Below are 17,009 nucleotides of genomic sequence, written 5' to 3'. Positions count from 1 at the left end.
CACCCGCTCCACTGGTGGGGGGGGCTTTGCGATGCGGCCACCGCGCCGCTACAGGGGGTGACGCGGTCGCTCCACTGGGGGAGTGGTGGCTTGGGTTGCCGGGTGTGATGCGGCCGCTGCTGCTGCTGCATCGCTCCACGGCGGGGTTGGGGTGGCGGGTGGGCGGCCGGGATGCCACCAAGTCATTCCACAGGGGGGAGGGGGGCGATGCAGTGGTGGCCACCGAGGTTGCTGGGGGGAGTGACAGCAGCCATTCACCTCCATACCTCCATCCAGGGGGGTCCCTGCTCCCGACTACCGCCCTCCAGTGGCCGGCGCCCTAGGCAAATGCCTAATGCTGCCTAGTGGTGGCGCCGGCCCTGGACTGGGCAGAACCAATTATCCTATTGCAGGTATTAGCAGGGCTCCTGGGATGCAGCCTATTAACTATACAGCTGGAGCAGCAGCAGGTGATACGCAACATTCCATCGGATGAGCTGCGGATCTCACTGTGAACCACAAAGGTGCTGCTATCATTGTATGCACTCACTGGCGGATTTAGGGGGGGGGGGGAGGGCACCCGGGCACGTGCCTCCCCCCCCCCCCCCTGTCATTTCTGACACTTTTTTTTCTCTTTTAAGTTGCCGCCGGTCCTCCTGCCCCCCGTTCCGAATGCTGAAGCCAGGAGAGGCTTCAGAAGAAAATGTGGGTAATACTGCACATTTTCTTCTGAAGCCTCTCCTGGCTTCAGCGTTCCCAATAGTGCATTGCGCGGGTGCAAGTGTGACGTCACCGCGCACCCGCACAGTGCAGGGATGAGGGTTTTGGCCGCGGAGGTGGGAAAAGGGAGGGAGGAAGGGAGCGCGGCTACGTGCTGTGATGTGGCAGAGGGAGGCGAGCGGCTGCTGTGAGGGGGCAGAGCGGCCTGCAGTTACCAGCATCAGGGAGCAGTGCTAGTGCATGAAGTAACCCTCCATGTGCCTGTCAGCGGTAAGATGCTTTTATTCTGTGTGTTATCTGGCACTGTGGGGGCATGTGTGTTATCTTATGGGGGCATGTGTGTTATCTTATGGGGGCATGTGTGTTATCTTATGGGGGCATGTGTGTTATCTGTCACCGTGGGGCATGTGTGTTATCTTATGGGGGCATGTGTGTTATCTTATGGGGGCATGTGTGTTATCTTATGGGGGCATGTGTGTTATCTTATGGGGGCATATGTGTTATCTGGCGCCGTGGGGGCATGTGTGTTATCTTATGGGGGCATATGTGTTATCTGGCACTGTGGGGGCATGTGTGTTATCTTATGGGGGCATGTGTGTTATCTTATGGGGACATGTGTGTTATCTTATGGGGGCATATGTGTTATCTGGCGCCGTGGGGGCATGTGTGTTATCTTATGGGGGCATATGTGTTATCTGGCACTGTGGGGGCATGTGTGTTATCTTATGGGGGCATGTGTGTTATCTTATGGGGGCATGTGTGTTATCTGTCACCGTGGGGCATGTGTGTTATCTTATGGGGGCATGTGTGTTATCTTATGGGGGCATGTGTGTTATCTGTCACTGTGGGGGCATGTGTGTTATCTTATGGGGGCATGTGTGTTATCTTATGGGGGCAAGTGTGTTATCTTATGGGGGCATGTGTGTTATCTGTCACTGTGGGGGCATGTGTGTTATCTTATGGGGGCATGTGTGTTATCTTATGGGGGCATGTGTGTTATCTTATGGGGGCATGTGTGTTATCTTATGGGGGCATATGTGTTATCTTATGGGGGCATATGTGTTATCTTATGGGGGCATATGTATTATCTGGCACAGTGGGGGCATATGTGTTATCTTATGGGGGCATATGTGTTATCTGGCACCGTGGGGGCATGTGTGTTATCTTATGGGGGCATGTGTGTTATCTTATGGGGGCATGTGTGTTATCTTATGGGGGCATGTGTGTTATCTGGCACTGTGGGGGCATGTGTGTTATCTTATGGGGGCATATGTGTTATCTGGCACTGTGGGGGCATGTGTGTTATCTTATGGGGGCATATGTGTTATCTGGCACTGTGGGGGCATATGTATTATCTGGCACAGTGGGGGCATATGTGTTATCTTATGGGGGCATATGTGTTATCTGGCACCGTGGGGGCATGTGTGTTATCTTATGGGGGCATATGTGTTATCTTATGGGGGCATGTGTGTTATCTTATGGGGGCATGTGTGTTATCTTATGGGGGCATGTGTGTTATCTTATGGGGGCATGTGTGTTATCTGGCACCGTGGGGGCATGTGTGTTATCTTATGGGGGCATATGTATTATCTGGCACCGTGGGGGCATGTGTGTTATCTGGCACCGTGGGAGCATGTGTGTTACCTGGCACCGTGGGGGCATGTGTGTTATCTGGCAACGTGGGGGCATGTGTGTTATCTGGCACCGTGGGGGCATTTGTGTTATCTGGCACCGTGGGGGCATGTGTGTTATCTGGCACCGTGGGGGCATGTGTGTTATCTGGCACCATGGGGCATGTGTGTTATCTGGTACCGTGGGTCAGAATGTGAATTTTTACTCATTGCCTCTGTCAGAAAGAAACACAGAGGGCTGATTAAGCCTGAAGGGGCATAAACCACTGAGGGTTCTTCACAGGTTACACAGTGCTGTTGGTCACATGTATGTTAATGAGGATGGGCACAAGGCCTATCAGAGCAGGGGGAGGGTTCTAGACAGGGTAGGAAGGGATCACGAGTTATAGTGACAAACTCTCTGTCTGAAGAAGCCCCACCCACCCTGCCCTCTTTCTCTTCTTCTCCGGCGGCGGTAAAGAACGGTCATTCTTTAAGAACTCTGTGTGTGTAGGTAGTGGGGTGCACTCTCCCTCGACATCGATTGTCATGGGCCATGCTTCTGTCCGGGGGATGGCCGTCACCACCAGGCCGGGTGGCTGACCAGGGAGAGTGATCACCAGCGATGTATGTATGCATAGTGATCTTTAATCCCACCTTTCCTATAGTGACCGTTCTTTAGTGCCGCCACCATTTATAGTCATAGTTTTAGTTGTCAAAATAAATTTGACATTCTTTTGAAACGCCAGCACTTTGTGTCGTGTCTTATTTTAGGTTAAGTTATTTAAGTTTAGAGTTAAGGTTGTGTTTAGGTTTGTCAACAGACAAGGTGTAAACCGGGAGGATACCCGATGGTGAGTTTATGTGAATTTTGGCTTATTCTCTGCGTCACAATGTGAATTTCGGCTTATTCTCTGTGTCAGAATATGAATTTAAACGCTAAGTAGACACTGATATATAATATAATATAGAGGCAACTGTACAGTGCTGACAATGGGTATAATATAATGGTCCGTGGCTTGACATGTAATGGGAATCATGGTGTAAATTTTTGTCCTTCTTTGTTGCGCATGTTATGAATTTTCATGTAATCCATGTGGCATTATGTGAATTTTGTGTAGAATAATGTGTCGAAGTGGTATATGGTATGGTACATTACACCAATTTGGGCTCATTTCCTATAATTGTGTATGCTATTTTGTTGCATAATGTGTAGAAGTGGTCTATGGTGTAATACACTACACTTGAGGACACCCCCCTTTTCATGAGGCCACGCCCCCTTTTTCAAACCGCGCGCGCACAACTGCTCCCTTCATGTTTCATGCCAAGGTGGGCCTGTGTACTTAAAAGGCCAAGGCCTATTTATAATCCCAGTTCCACCATCTCTCTGCTCTCCTCCTCTATCTCACTCTCTACTCTCTGACAGGGCACATTGGCACCACTATCACCCCCCCCATCATGGTGCCCCCCCCCCTGTCATTTTTTCCTGGATCCGCCCCTGTACGCACTGAGTGGCTTTCCCCGCAGCGGTTATTGTCATCATCGCTGTCCATACACGCTGGGCATAGTCGCCCAGTGTGTATGGACCTTAAGTGACAACAATAGACAAACAGTCTGCTTAAAGTAATGCCACACAAACAATTATATGTTCTCAAGTTTTTATTGAACACACCATGTAAACATGAGCAGGGTGGACACAGTATGTGAACCCTTGGATTTAATAACTGGTTGACCCTCCTTTGGCAGCAATAACCTCCACCAAAGGTTTCCCATAGTTGTGTAATCAGACCTGCATAACAGTCAGGAGTTTTACAGGGTGTCATCAAGGGGGTGTGTCATGCTCTTCCCAGAGGGCGTGCCTAGTGCCATATATCGGTGTGTCTATGCTTAAATGCTTGTTGTTAAAAAATTCTATAAAACATTAGTAACAATATACAGATGTGTCCAAATACTGTACATCTTGGTTTTATTGGCACACCTTGGACTCTGCAAAAGTCATGCTTTGTGATTTTTGTAGATGTATGTGGACACAAATCTGATTTCAGGGAGTTTCTTTTTTTTTTTTTTTTTTTCATTAGTTCAAGGTTTGCTTTATGTAATTTTTACTAACGCTACATAAACCAACTGTGTGCAATTAGAGATGTTCAAATATTATGTTCCATTTGTGTGCACCACATGATGCTACCGAAAGGAATAAAGTTAAAGTGATTTTTCGAAAGGCTATTTGACATATAGATCATTCATTTATATGGTTTGCGCCTAATCCAGTGAGCGTAATTATAATGTTCTTATCATTTTCAACTCCAATTTTCTTTGCAAGAGGTTCTGCCAAGACATGACTTTCCTAGCAGGTTGTTTAGTCTACTGCACGGCAAACTCTCAGCTTAATTTTTTTTTTAATTTAGTATTTCTTTATTGCAAAGTTTATTCCAACACAGTATTAAAAACAGCAAAACTTATACAATTACCCGCTGCAGTCCCACACATGATAGACAGAACATCCCACCGCCTCAGAACAGTGAGCTAAAACCACCGTCCTACAGACTTCCACAGGGCTTATCCCCGTTTACATACACTCAGTGTACTGTCATCCCACCCCTGACTTGTTACACAGCCGCATTCACATATCTCACTGTCCTCGCAGGACGGTCCTATGATTACGATGTTCCTCCTGTCAAGTGGGACGACTACAACTTCCAACCTGTAGTAGTTTTGCAATTTCACATTTCGCATTTTACCCCACCTTATTACAAACCCTCCCCATACCGAACCCCCCCCCCCCCCCCCCCCCCCCGGTTGGTCTCCCTTCCATCCTTTTACCACGTGTGTCTATCGCCTATTCTTCTCTATGGTGCATCCATTCTATACATACTGGACATGATCCATTTATCCCATATACTGTGAAAAGTGTTGATTCTATCTCTTTTCAAATACATGTATCGTTCGTGATTTACTGTTATATTCACTAACTCTATCCATTGTGTTATTGTGGGTGCTTCCGGTGCCATCCACTTCCTAACCAATAATACTTTCAAAAGTGCATATAATTTTTCTATTAATTGTCTGTCGTCTGCTGTGAGATTCCCCATTGGCATGATGCCCAAAAGTCCACTTTTGGGCGTTGTGATACACCCCTCTATTCCTAGGTTCTTCACTATCTGATCTATCTCCCTCCACCTACTATTGATCTCTCTGCATCCCCACATCATGTGTATATATGTACCTGGCTCCACTTGGCATTTCGGGCACACGTCACTCCGCTTACTATCATATTTTTTCAGTCTAATTGGGGTAAGATACACTCTATTCACGATAAACATTTGAATCTGTTGGTGATTCACTGCACATGAGGCTCTTAGCGGTGAACTCAGAGCCCTACTCCACTCCTGACTGGACACTTCCCCGATCTCCTGACTCCATTGTTGTTGTATCTTACTCAACTGGCAGTTTTTCCTGTGATCTATCAGGAATCTATAAATCCCCGACACCCCGATGCTCTCCTTGCCCATCAGCAATTGCTTCACAGGTGATTCATGAATCACTATTGGCTGGGCACCATATGTCACCTGGATATGATGCCTAATTTGTAGGTACCGAAAAAACATTTGATTCTCCATCTTAAATTCTCTCTTTAGGTTATCAAATGATTTAAGACTACCCCCGCTTATCACCTGACTAAGGGTGCTTACCCCCACTTTTCCCCAACACTCTCTAATCTCGCGGTCTCTTATCACATTGGTACTGTTCCTATTTTTGTTTTTCCCTGCCCAGATGGGGGTCTCTGGATCTATTCCATCGTACTCTACAATTTTATTTGCGATTTCCCATACTTTCTTGGCTTGTTTGACCAGCGGGTCCCGTGGGTTCCCATAGTTGTTATCAATTAACACTTGCTTGGGTGAGTAGCCTGGCCTGACTTGCCCAATCTGGCGCTCGATATTCCCCTGACCCTCTCCTCTTACCCACCCTCTTATCTGCCACAGTTGCGCCGCTATATAATAGAGCCTAAATAATGGGAGTCCTAACCCCCCTTGCTTTCTGTTTCTCCCCAGGGCATTGCTGCTCATTCTTGCTCTCTTATTTTGCCATATTAAAGACGTTGTTATACTGTCAAACATTTTAAAAATCCTCCCAGGAATGTATACCGGCGATTGGCGAATCACATACAATACTTTAGGAAGCACCACTAATTTTATCAAGTTTACCCTCCCGGTTACCGTGAGCGGCAATTTGACCCAGGACTTAGCCTTGCCCCTATACCACTCCAGTAATGGGTTTATATTTAATTCAATAAACTCTTCTGGCCTATTAGATATTTGAACCCCCAGATATTTCATCTCATCAACCCACTTAAGGGGCTCGGTCCCGCTAGGGACATTTGTCACACCGGAGCACTTCCCCTTCAGAGGCAAAGCGTGCGATTTAGGCCAGTTGATCCTTACCCCAGATACCTCACTAAATCTCTCGATAGTTTCAAGCGCCCTGGGGAGTTCTACCTTCATATCTGCCAAGAATAACATTATATCGTCCGCATAGAGTGATATCAGCTGGCCCTTGCTAATTCCCCGAATCCCCTCATCCTGCCTAAGGGCACATGCCAACGGCTCAATTGCCAGGTTGAATAGCAACGGGGACAGTGGGCACCCTTGCCTTGTCCCCCGTGCCAAAGCAAATGTATCTGTCACAAAGCCGTTAACCTGTACCCTGGCAACAGGATCCTGGTACAGCAACTGTATCCTTTTTATAAATTCAGGGCCAAACCCAAACTCATGCAGGGTCTCCCACAAATACCCCCATTCGACGCTATCATAGGCTTTAGCCGCATCCAAGGCTACCACCCCTGCTTGCTCACCCCTGTCCTGATTTAACTGAATATTTGTGTAAAATTTCCTGATGTTTATCGCAGTACAGTTCTTCTTCCGGAATCCCGTTTGGTCCCCGTGCACCAACCCATCTATCACCGTTTCCAATCTATTTGCCAGTACTCTTGCCAATATTTTACTATCGGCATTCAGAAGCGATATTGGCCTATAGGACTCTGTATTGGTGGGATCTTTTCCTTCCTTCAGTAGCACTATTATTATAGCTTCCTGTGTGGAGGCTGGTAGTTTATTTTGTACTGCACATTCATTGAACATGTCCACCAGTTTGGAGAGCATCGGGGTGTCAAGCATCCCATATAACTCCATCGGCAGCCCATCGGACCCCGGGGATTTATTCTTCCTGAGTGAACTAATAGCCAGTTTAACTTCCTCTATATCTATTGGTGATTCTAGTGCTACCCTTTGTACACTACTGATTCTGGGTAATTTGACCCCTGCCAGGAACTTACGCACTGCTGTGATCCCCCCACTAGTAGATGAGGTATATAATTGCCTATAATAATCTACAAATACCTTTGCAATATCCGGTGAATCTATAGCTAGATCCCCGTTTTGATCCTTAATTTTCGTAACCCCCTGTGCTGGTCTATCGCCTTTTGCCAACTGAGCCAGATAACTACCCGGCTTGTCCGATGTGAAGTACCTATTATGTGCTCGGAATGCCTCTAGCCTGACTGTACGGTTCTGCTCTTCCTCTATACAGCTCTGTGACGCCTTAACCCATGCGTCTCTCGCCTCCTGTGACTGTACTAGTCTGAGATGAGTTTCTGCGTTCTTTACACTAGTCTGGAGATTCTCCAGAACAGCCCGGGACCTTTTCTTGATAAATGCAATTTTTTTAATCAGCATACCCCTCACATATGCCTTCCCCGTGTCCCAAACTATCCCGGTCTGCGCCGAGTTCGCATTCAGCTCCAAAATCTCCGACCACTCCTGCACTGCCTCTATGCCGGCATCAGCCTGCCTAAGCCAGCTGGGATGGCACTTCCACAACTTGTGTCCTCTATCTAATGACACTTTTGTATTTACCACTACAGGACAGTGGTCAGAGATTCCTCGAGTGCCGTATTCAACACCCTCGACCAGACCCGTCATTTCTGTATTCACGAGAGCGACGTCTAGTCTCGAAAAGGTCTGGTGGGTCTGTGAGTAGCAGGAGTACACGAGCGCGTCTGGGTGGGTGTCTCGCCACCAGTCCAGCCACCCAATATCCCGTACAAAGTTATCCAGCCCTTTATTGCCTCTCCTGCCACTCCCAGACCCAGACCACCTATCCATCTCTGGATTTAGCACATTATTCATATCCCCGATACATAAAGCAGGTATGTTGTCGGCCATGGCCACAAACTCAACAGCTCTCTGGAGTACTTCGTATTGAAACGGCGGTGGGATGTATACTGCCATTAAACACATTTCAAGATTATACAAGCAACAATGCAAAAAAATATAACGGACGGCTTTATCAATTTCTAATCGAATACAATTAAACGGAACCCTCTTATGTATAAGCACCATGACTCCCCTAGAATTATTGGAGAAATTCGTACAATACATGTGCCCTACCCAAGCCCGTTTCAGCGCTAGATTCTTATCCCCAATCAGGTGCGTCTCAGCGAAGCATACCACGTCTGGGTCAAACCCCTTAATATGATTCATTACCAAGGACCGTTTGAACCGGTCATTCAAGCCTCTGGTGTTCCAGTATACCGTCTTAACCATTTGGGACTATTATGAGCCATACAATTTCACTTACACTTTTACCCCCCGACAACACCCTATTAATTGTGACCAGTGACCCCCGTGTGTGCACCCATTGCGGTCGACCAACCTTTCCCAACCCACCCCCCCCTATATACCGGGTTCCCCATGGTATACCTAATCGCCCCCATCCCCACCCCCATCCCACACCCCCCCCCACACCCCCCCACAGCCGACCCCCCCCCCCCCTGGAAATCCCTCGCAGGATACACCGCTATTCACGTGGCGCCCCTGGCGTGTTACTCTTTATACCTCGATTTTGTCTTGACGCCCACTGCGGATCACACCACTATCCAAAGAGACACCCTTTGGTGCTCCTACCATAAGACCCAGACCCAGGTCCTAGGCCCTAGACGCGATGCACACACTGCTTCAGCATGTTCCATTGAGGGGGGGTAAACTATTAACCGTTCACCTCCTACTCCAAGACCCTAGGTGCTAGTTACCCCCTAGGCCATCCTCACCCTCCCCCCACAGATCACAGCGCCTAAGGCCCACACATTTACATTATACAATTTACATTTTCCCCCCTGCCCCCACCCCCGGTTCCTTTCGACCCCGACCAACACTCAAGCCCTTTTATGTCTTCCCCCTTTCTGGCCATCAAGCCACGCAGCAACATCCTCTGGGCTGGTAAAGAACTGTGCCTTGCCATCACAGATGACTCTTAACTTGGCCGGAAACAATACTGAATATTGTAAGTTCATGTCCCGAAGTCTCTTTTTGATATTAATGAACTTTTTCCTTTCTTGTTGCACTGCCTGCGCGTAATCAGGGAAGAACATAACATTTGACCCGTTCATGCTAATCGTACAGTCTCTGGAACGGCGAAGAATGTTCTCTCTGTCTCTAAAGTTGAGCAATCTCAGGATTATTGATCTAGGGGGTGCCCCCGGAGGCAGTGGTCTTGAGGGGATCCTATGTGCCCTTTCGACAACAAAATGTGGCGACAGGGTCTCCCGTCCCACTTGCTCAGGTATCCAACCCTCCAGCCACTTTATCAAATCCTCCCCTTCTGATTTTTCCGGCACCCCTACAATTCGTAGGTTGTTGCGCCGGGAGCGCCCCTCCAGTTCCACCAAGCGGTTCTGACAACTTGATACCACCCCTGTGAGTTCTTTAACTTTAGCGACAAGGGGATTTTGTATGTCCTCCAATTGCGAGATCCTAGATTCTGCCTCAGTGACTCTTGTTTGAACGGTTTGCACTGCCTGTCTCAACAGCACGATTTCCGCTTGGGTTTGCTCTATTTTTCCACCCAATCTAGCTTCGCAGCCATTGATCGCTTCCAATAATCTCTGGACAGAGTCGTCAGATCTCAGGTCCACACTGCCTGACCCCCCCATCAATGATTTATTGGGTGAAACGGAGTCCCTGTGCTCACCACTTCCCCCTTTTGAGGGTGCACTAGAGGATTTCAGGAATTTGTCCATTTTGGCAGCAGCTGCTGCCTGCCCTGTCTTTCCCATAATAGTAGCTGTGGCAGGTACTTCCCCCCACGGGCCAAACTCACAAGACACAGAGATGGATGTCCACAAGGCAGCTCGTTCCTCAGCAATTTAACACACAGTACCTTATTTTTGCAGGGTTAGGATAGGTAGTTAGTCTCCTCACAGACCCCTTATGTCCAGAGACCCGTCAGATGCCGTTGCCTTGTTACGTCCCAAGAACTTTAGGTGGGCGAAGAGGCTTCTGGTTGTCAGGGTATGCACTGCTCCCGCATTACACCCGGGATTCCAGTCTGCCGACCTCCTGTATTGCGGCTCCCTCGGTATAGTTCAGCTGAGGTTAAAGGCCCCACAAGCTTGTAAAGTTGCCGGGGGGGAGAGCTCCTGCTACACCCAGGGCAGTCCCATTAGAATTAGAACTGACCCTGGGAGCTGGGCTTCAATCCCCCACCTTGCGCCCCCTCTCTCCTCTGGGTCACGGCTTAGGTACCTTCACTCCCTCTGCGCTCACATAACAGGCCTTAGGAATCCACACTCGGCTGCTCAACTCTGCACGCCGCTCGACCAGACTGCGCGCACACCAGCACGCCGGGAAAGAGTAGGCGCACTACTGCTCCCAGGAGGCGGCAGTATCTGCTGGAACGCGGGGGGGACTACGGGGGGTCACTGATCAGCCTCCGTGCAGCCTACCATCGGCATTTCCCCGCCTGGGTCTCGTCACTCCGTCTCAGCGGGCGTCCACTCCATGCTCCCGCACGCTCACGCCAGGGCCGCCGGAGACTCCCGCCTACGTGACACGCTGCGTGCTCCCGCCCATCCCCCCCCCGAGCGATTTCAGGGAGTTTCTTACTTGCAATTATTTGCTATGACATTTATTTATTATCACCCAGCACATTACACATAATTAATGGGATGCATATTCAATAAATTCCAAATGCAATTTGACCTTCTGTAAATTCATCCCTAAGCATATAAGTATGTTTTTACGGTGTATTAGATGTTATTTTATTGTGAATACTAGATTGTCATCTTGTAGGCACTACCTATATTTATTGAATGTGCTGTTCTCCATACCATTATAGTATTAACCAAATCATTACAGACGCCAGATACTCTAACAAATGTATTTGACTAAGAAAAGATGACTAAAATAATATACACTGCTCAAAAAAATAAAGGGAACACTTAAACAACACAATGTAACTCACAAGTCAATCACACTTCTGTGAAATCAAACTGTCCACTTAGGAAGCAACACTGATTGAAAATCAATTTCACATGCTGTTGTGCAAATGGAATAGACAACAGGTGGAAATTATAGGCAATTAGCAAGACACCTCCAATAAGAAGTTTTTCTGCAGGTGGTGGCCACAGACCACTTCTCAGCTCCTATGCTTTCTGGCTGATGTTTTGGTCACTTTTGAAAGCTGGCAGTGCTTTCACTCTAGTGGTAGCATGAGACGGATTCTACAACCCACACAAGTGGTTCAGGTAGTGCAGCTCATCCAGGATGGCACATCAATGCGAGCTGTGGCAGGAAGGTTTGCTGTGTCTGTCAGTGTAGTGTCCAGAGCATGGAGGTACTACCAGGAGACAGGCCAGTACATCAGAAGACATGGAGGAGGGCAACAACCCAGCAGCAGGACCACTACCTCCACCTTTGAGCAAGGAGGAACAGGCGGAGCACTGCCAGGGCCCTGCAAAATTACCTTCAGCAGGCCACAAATGTGCAAATGTCTACTCAAACGGTCAGAAACAGACTCCATGAGGGTGGTATGAGGGCCCGACGGTGGGGTTGTGCTTACAGCCCAATACCGTGTAGGACGTTTGGCATTTGCCAGAGAACACCAAGATTGACAAATTCGCCACTGGCACCCTGTGCTCTTCACAGATGAAAGCAGGTTCACACTGAGCACATGTAACAAACGTGACAGAGTCTGGAGAGCCCAAGGAGAACTTTCTGCTGCCTGCAACATCCTCCAGCATGACCGGTTTGGCAGTAAGTCAGTGATGGTGTGGGGTGGCATTTCTTTGGGGGGCCGCACAGCTCTGCATGTGCTCGCCAGAGGTAGCATGACTGCCATTAGGTATCGAAATGAGATCCACAGTCCCCTTGTGAGACCATATGCTGGTGCGCTTGGCCCTGGGTTCCTCCTAATGCAGGACAATGCGAGACCTCATGTGGCTGGACTGTGTCAGCAGTTCTTGCAAGCCAAAGGTATTGATGCTATGGACTGGCCCGCCTGTTCCCCAGACCTGAATCCACCAACGCCACATTGCACCACAGACTGTCCAGGAGTTGGCGGATGCTTTAGTCGAGGTCTGGGAGAAGACTCCTCAGGAGACCATCCACCACCTCATCAGGAGCATGCCCAGGCATTGTAGGGAGGTCATACAGGCACATGGAGGCCACACACACTACTGAACCTCATTTTGACTTATTTTATTTTGTTGTCAGCACATTTAACTATGTAAAGAACAAAGTATTTAATAAGAATATTTAATTCGTTCAGATCTATGATGTGTTATGTTAGTGTTCCCTTTATTTTTTTGAGCAGTGTACTTACCCCAAGTCACAGCTCACTAGCAGCAGGAGCAGCATGTTATGGATAAGTTCACAGAATAAATAAGAAGATTCTGTGTGATCATGTGGTGCTGTCTCACCTGACATGGGTTCCACAAGGTGAGATAATGATAAGTGAAACTGTCACTGTGAAATGAAAAGAGACGCCACCAGGGCCATCCTAAACTCACAACTGCTTTAATATCATTCATATCTGTGACCTATACGGAAGAGTGGGGAACATTCACTGTGAGAAAAGACCCATGGATAAGCAGATTGGCTTTGGCACCATGTTCATTTATGCATTACTAAAAAGTGAAGTTTTTGGTGGGTGGGGTGCATTTGCCATTGACTGCAACCCTGCATGCAATCAAAATGGCTCAGAAGTCTTAGTTCCGTCATTAAATGCATGTGGCCAAATCAAGCAATCATCAGATCAGGGTCAGGTATTAATTATGGGGGATTTTAATTTACCTGATGTTGATTGAAAAAACGAAACATGTAAAACGGCAAGAAGCAGTGGGTTCCTAAGCTTACTTAAAGACCAGTTTATCATACAAATGGTAGAAGCTCCAACTCGTAATAAGGCATTATTGGATTTGGTATTAACAAATAACATAGATCTAGTTTCAAACACAAAAGTAATTGAACAATTAGGGAACAGTGATCACAATATGGTTTCACTGGAAATCAACTTCAGTAAATTACATCATAAAAGGATCGGTAAAAATACTAAACTTCAGAAAAGCTAACTTTGAATTATTCAGAGAAGCCCTAAAAAGAATTGTGTGGGAAACTGTTTTTGAGGGGAAAAATGCTGAGGAAATGTGGGATACTCTAAAAAATGTACTCGAATCATTAACTATTAAATACATTCCTAAAGTAAATAAGGGTAAACTCAATAAAAAAAAACACCATGGTTGGACAAAGAAGTAAGGTCAGCAATCAACAATAAAACAAGAGCATTTAAATTCTATAAAAATAACTTAAATGAGGAGGCGTTCACCAATTACAAGGAATCAAACAAAATTTGCAAAGGGGCAATCAAAGTAGCTAAAAGGGATTATGAAGAGAGCATAGCCACTGAAACCAAAACTAACCCCAAGAAGTTTTTCAAATACATAAATTGTAAACGTATAATTAAGGACAACATAGGCCCACTAACCGATATCACTGGAAAAAGTTTTACGGAGGATAAGGGAAAAGCAGAACTGTTAAATGAGTTATTCTCATCAGTGTTTACTATGGGAGAGAAGACTGTGGAACACACACATACCACAAATGGGATGAACAAGCCAGACCTCAATATTGATTTCTTTACCGAGGAAATATTATTGAGGCTCAGCAAAATCTGGAAAAATTGTTCATGCCAAACTAATCTACTTGGTTTCTATGAAGAGGTTAGCAAAAACCTTGATAATGGAAACGCTGTAGATGTGATTTTCCTAGATTTTGCTAAAGCCTTCGACACTGTACCACACAAGAGGTTGATAAAATGGAGGACATGGGATTAGGGGCAAATATCTGCAGATGGGTAGGGAACTGGCTGTGTAATAGAAAACAAAGAGTGGTCGTGAACAGTGCCATTTCAAATATGATACCAGTAGTAAGTGGAGTGCCACAGGGTTCGGTTCTAGGGCCCATTTTGTTTAACATTTTTATTAACGATATTGGGATGGGGTTACTCAGCAATGTAGCCATCTTTGCGGACGATACAAAAGTGAGCAGAGTTATTAAATCACAATCTAGATGAGTGGTCAAAAAAGTGGAAGATGAGGTTCAATGTGGACAAATGCAAGGTCATGCACCTTTGGAGACATAACCAGTGTGCTAGTTATAACCTAAGCGGTGATGAATTGGGTAATTCAGTACTCGAAATAGATCTAGGAGTCCGAATAGATAACAAACTAGGGTGTAGTGCTCAATGTAATATAGCAACTAAAAAGGCCAATAAAACTCTAGCATGTATTAAAAGGGGCATGGAAACTAGCGATTCAAAAGTCATTATGCCTCTGTACAAATCATTGGTTAGACCACACCTCGAATACGGAGTACAATTCTGGGCTCCACACTATAAAAAGGACATCATAGAATTAGAAAAAATCCAAAGAAGAGCAACTAAGCTTATTAGGGGAATGGAGACTTTAAGCTGCGAGGAGAGATTAAGCAATCTGGGACTATTTACACTAGAGAAGAGACGTTTAAGCGGGGACATGCTCAACATGTACAAATATATCAGGGGACAATTTAAGGAACTGTCAAACACCCTTTTTTCTGCTAGACAGGAATCTACGAGAGGGCACGAGTTTAGATTAGAAGAAAAAAGATTTTGTTCATCTAGAAGAAAAAATTTCTTTACTGTTAGAGCAGTCAAACTTTGGAACTCTCTTCCTGGAGAAGTGGTGTTGGCAGACACTATAATTACGTTTAAAATAAGGTTGGATAAACATTTATTGGTTCAAAACATCCATGGGTACGAATAAGTAACATTATCTGTCTTTAAAATATCAGAACATACTATACAACAAGGGATAAGCTACTATGAACATAGGTTGAACTAGATGGGCGCAAGTCTTTATTCAGCCTCACCTACTATGTTACTATGTTACCTACTATTTAACTATGTAACTATGTAAGATCTATATTGCAGTGTAAAAATAAAGCAGTCATTATTTTTCCTGCACAGAAACAAAATAACACACCCAAATCTAATTCTCTCTGCACAAGTTACATCTGCCCCACCTGCAGTGGACATGCAGTGCACATGGTTTTGGCCATTTAAGAAGGAATATGCCTTTGCGAGTGAATGGGCCAGATTCAGTATAACACAAAAAGCAAGTCATAATGGGGCAGATGTTTTAAGCCTTAACAAGAGATAAATGCCAGGGTGATAAGGAGAGATAAACATCCAGCCAATCACATACTAACTGCCATGTTACAGGCTGTGTTTGAAAAAAGTCAGTAAGGAGCTGATTGGCTGTATGTTTATCTCTCTTTATCACCCTTGCATTTATCTCTTGTTAAGGCTTAATACATCTGCCCCTCTGTGTCAGGAACAAACCATGTTGCTAATCAAGGGGAACAGATACATATATATTGTTTGTGTGCAGGGTAAATACTGGCTGCTTTTTAATGTAGCATACAGATGTTAGCTTTATACTGCAATTTAGATTTCAGTTTGACCACACCCCCCATCCAAATTTACGATAGCTTCTAGATACCTGTTCTCTTTTGCATCATAGAAAATTTGAGACAAAATCTGATTGGTCACAACACATCCCCACTTTTCACTTTTAGGAGCATTATTACATTTACCCCTTCAATCTCTCTGCATTTGTTACATCTGCCCCACCTGCAGTGTAACATGGTTTTGCCCGATTTGCATAGTTTTTTAGCTGAATCAGACCCAAAAAAAGTACAACTTTTAAAATCAAACTCTAAAAGTATTCAAACTTTGACTTTCCTGTATTTATCAATGCTGTGAAATGCGCCCTTCCAGGCTGCTGACTTGTTTCTTTTTTTGAAGTGGAAGTTCTAAAATGTTACTGCCAGTCATTATTAATGCAAAAATGTCAGCGAGGGACCATAAAATGAACTGTTGTGATTTATTCATGTATTAGAATATTATAGCAGTTACTGCGCTGTAACTCGGCTGATAGGTTTAATAAATTTAGCACCGATATCAGTCAGGTAAAGAAAAAATATTACCATCTGAATTACATTCTGCATTCCATCTGGCTATCATTTTTCTTACCTAATGAAATGTGGACATTTTTTCTGCAAAATGGGGCGATTAATTAATCTGAAATAACACAAGGAAATCCATGGGGATTTAAGAAGATTGAGTGAAAATTAATGAATACACCTGCAGAGACTTTCTCACCCCGGTATAATGTTCTTTATTTAGCATAAACTAATCAGGATGTACAAAATGACGCAAGGAAGTGTTTGCCTACTGAGATCAGATGGAATGATGAGAGTACTTAAAGGACAATACACTACGGGATCAATTCCATTAACTCGCCCCCGCATGCGAGGTGAGGTGGGG

This window comes from Crinia signifera, chromosome 1 (assembly GCF_055691185.1).
Source record: "Crinia signifera chromosome 1, ASM5569118v1, whole genome shotgun sequence".
Classification (NCBI taxonomy): domain Eukaryota; kingdom Metazoa; phylum Chordata; class Amphibia; order Anura; family Myobatrachidae; genus Crinia; species Crinia signifera.
This window is presented reverse-complemented; position numbering follows the sequence as displayed.